Here is a 3873-nt window from a genome sequence, read left to right as displayed (position 1 = left end):
GTGTCGGCCCTCCGACAGCCGCAGGCCCCTGCGCGCCCACGGCCGCTCTGCCCCGGAGTCTCCCGGGTCCCGCTCGTCTCCCCTAAACCGAGACACGAAGGCCGGGTCCTGCCGGCCTACCCACCCCCTCCCCCCGGGGCCTTCTGGAGGGGGAAGGCCCGGCTGTCGCTTGAGGGAAACACAGCGGCAGCCGAGGCCGCGCAGGCGGGGGCTGGGGTGTCGGGGCTGGGTGGGATCACCGCCAGGAGAGGTGGTTGCCTGGAGTCACCGAGCTCCCCAACTCATTGATGAGGGATTATTTATTGCCGGGTCCCATTCTGAGCCTTCGACCTCCTCCCTGTACCGAGCCCAGCTCTGCTTCGCCTTTCACTCAAGTTGTTCTAGACTGCCGCACTGCCGGCTGAAGCCTTCCCCATTAAAGTTAATTGACTTAGTGTACAAAGCACCTCAGGAGCAGCCTGAAGGAGATTACATCCTGCGCGGGGGATGAGGAGCTATTACACTGCATTAGCAAAGACACGAGGCTGCCCACTGTGACTTGAATGAGGATGAAGTGGTATCTACTATTCATGATGCTGGGGGCAGCTGACAACTCCACACACACACACACACACACACACACACACACACAGGTTTTTATTTTTACTTCCATTTTTCATAAGACATGTGATTACCAAGGGCAACCCTGCCTCAGACCCATTTGTCTCACTAGATATTTCACAAACTGTAGTTAAAAACTTCATCATGAATTGGGTTCCATTTAATTAATGCAATGCAGATATCCTCAGCTTGGGCACTTCAAATCTTTGCCTGTATTTCCCTGAAATGAAGTCTTAGCTCCCCCCACACACACCCCCCCTTTTTTTTTTATTATTTTTTTTTTTTTTAGGTGCTGGGGTGTTCTCAGTTAATTCATGTCCTTCAACTCCAAAAAAGTAACAATTCTTTGTGCTCTTCCAGAACACCATAAATCCGTTATCTGAGAGATTCCCTGTTCATTTGTGAGTATGCCATTTGCTCAGGGAGAAACCCTGGCCCTTCAGTGGTTGAATAGCTCTTTAGAGGGAAGACTGGTTCAGTCTGTCATGGGCTTTACCAGTCTAATCACAAAACCACCACTTTAGTAGGCATTAATGTGTGTATTTCCTCTACCTTGATAACCAAGGGTCCCAAGCATGCTGAGTACTCTTACAGACAGCTGTTTAATGGGAGATAGAGCCGAAGGCATAAAGCTGTCGTGAGGATACTCTCCTTACCATCACTTTTCCACTTTCTTTGGGTCTACAACAAGCAAAATACTCAAAGCTCTAAGGTAGAAAGGTACATGCTGATCCCTAGAGCTCAAGGTCTTTCCAGCTGTTCACTGAAATAGTAAAGATTTAAAATGTTGTAGCTCTTCTGCTCCTATGGCTGACCCCAAATACTTGGTCTGCTAGTTACAAAGGACACTTTGCTTGAGCCTCCAGACAGCCTAAAGGCCACGTCGTCAATGCCTTCAACACCCAAGTTTCAGTCCGAGCATTTTGTGCTAGCTGCTACCACTTCAGGGTGGGGAGACCTACTTCCAGGCACACACACAGAGATGCAGGACGGAATTGAGAGCAGACACTCCTACATGCAGGAATCTGACGGTTTGTTCTTATATAACTGTCTGGTGCCTCTGTCTATTTGAATCATTAGTTGTTTATGCTCTCCTTCAGCAAGCAAGAAGAGAGTTTGGGTTTTTTTTAATATTAAAAACAAACCTCAAGATTTTACAGAAGCCTGTAGAAGTTAAGATTTCATTCAGTTTGCTATTTAAAAAATTATTTCTGTCCAGAGTGCCTACAGCAAGGATCCATTTGTGCTTTTCCTTACGGGGAAGAGAAGCCAAGTTGCAGGCCATAAGACCCTCTGGGAACAGCATTTGAGATGTAGGAGGAGAAAAATTGTTTTTTGTCCCTGGTTTCTGTCCTGGTTTTCTGTCTGTGCTAGGAAGTGGAACAAAAAGGCCTCATACCAGATGGAGATAATCCCTGCCACAGACGTTCCCTGCTTCCCACGTGAGCTTCCCCAACAGCTCGCTTTGGCTGCACGCTTTCAGCTGCTCAGGGCTCCTTACGTCTGGGATTACGCAGGCAAGGCAGCCTAACACAGAAGGTTAAGATAACACAAGGATGTATATTTACCAAACAGATCAGGTTAGGGACATGTCAGGTAGAGTACATGAAATTAGCCCCAGATCACCCTATGCTAGCTAACAAGCCTCTCTAACAAGCACAACCTGAACTTCTCCCGCCTCTTTAAATAGAAACATAAAAACTTAGGTAGACCAGGAACAACCCCAAAGCACCTTCAGACCCAGTTGTGAGCACAAATATCTCAACCTCAGTCCCACAAAATGAGCACTTACCACCTTCACCTTCCTAATGAAACCAGTACCCCAAGCCTACCCCCCAAGTGTCTTATCCAGTTTTTATAATGTAAGCATCTCGCAGGAAGAAAGAAGATACGTTTCAAGGGGGCAGAGCAGAGTAATTGGCTTTTATTGGTCCCACTGGCTTTTATTGGTCCCATTAACATTAATAAGTCCCTTTAAGAATGTGAAAGATGCCTCTAAAAGAAAAGATTATGGGAAACCTGTGAGGAAAGATGCAGTTATGCAGTGGGTTTAGAAAGGGAATTGCTGATAGTTGGATTTGTGTAATGGTATTCATGCCCTGTGGTCTCAGTTGTAAGGTGCACTGGGGTATCTTTTTATTAACTGAAGGCCACAGCAGTGAAGGGCTTTGCATCATTTACCCAGCCCTTGTGCCACTGCTTTGTTAGTATTTTTTCTGATGCTTCTCATTACAAGGTATTGTATTTGTACTAAACTGTTGCTGTGTTGTGTATCCTGTGACTGACCTTTTGTTGTGGTGCGGTACATGCAATCCAACAGACAGGCATGATGTTCTGGACCACAGGCGCTTCACACCTATGCAGTGAAGCCAGGCGGCTTTGCTGGTAGTACACCTGCCACTCTGATCAAGTGCTCTGCCCTGCTCGGTGGGCTTTGTGCAGGTCCTTGCTAAGGGGCAGTCAGCCTTACAGTGTGAGCTACTGGGTAAAGGCTACCTGCCCTTTGGAGACATAGTGCTGTAGCTGAGGGACATTCAGTTACCTGGCTACGTTCTTAGAGCATGTTTTTCAACATGTCTTAGGAAAATTGGGGTGTAGTGCTGCTCACCTTTCTACACTGTGTACTACTTAATGATTTCCTTGGAGACTAACACTACTTTTCACTTGCTTTCACAATACAGACATATTCTCTAAAGCAGGGACCACTTCTCACCCCTCACTAATTACTAGCTTATGAACACAGTATTATCTTGGATTTGTTTCTTGCAGGGTTTTAGTTTCTGCAGAAGTGGTGGAGATCATCTTCATTAGTAGACTAATGGATGAAGTGTTCCCAGAAGGCTCTTTTTATCACATCCTTTGAGGAACTTTGCAGTTTCTGGATTCTGAATGAGTTTATGTGAGAGATACACACGTAGGTACTCAGCCCTGCCGTGGTATTCCTGGGATATGAATTTGAATATCTGGGGAACTTCAAAGCCACACAGGAGAAGGCATTTGAGGAATTAATTTTTTAGGTGACAGCTAAGCAGGCAGCTTAGTTTTTAGTATACAGTTTTTAGTCAGAGGTTTTAGTACGCCTAACTTTGACCTATCTCCTTCTTAGGTGAGTAATTTAGTTTGTTGGGGGTTTAGGTTGTTTTTTTTTTTTGTTGGTTGGTTTTGGTTTTTAAGTCTCTGTAACCACTACTTACATTCATTTAGGCTCTATTTTTGTGGTGAGATCAATTACAGTATAGCTTATACTTGCTCCTGCCCCCCCCCCCCCCCCCC

General features: G+C 46.0%; 1 protein-coding gene across 1 annotated transcript in view; it reads right to left on the bottom strand.

Moving 5' to 3' along the window:
• Positions 1 to 3873, bottom strand: part of LOC113479820 (histone H2A.Z) — a 20049-nt gene that overhangs the window by 1930 nt on the left and 14246 nt on the right. The gene's annotated exons all lie outside the window — the stretch shown is intronic.

The sequence above is a fragment of the Athene cunicularia genome (assembly GCF_003259725.1).
Source record: "Athene cunicularia isolate RWA chromosome 4 unlocalized genomic scaffold, athCun1 chr4_part2, whole genome shotgun sequence".
Lineage (NCBI taxonomy): Eukaryota > Metazoa > Chordata > Aves > Strigiformes > Strigidae > Athene > Athene cunicularia.
This window is presented reverse-complemented; position numbering and strand designations above follow the sequence as displayed.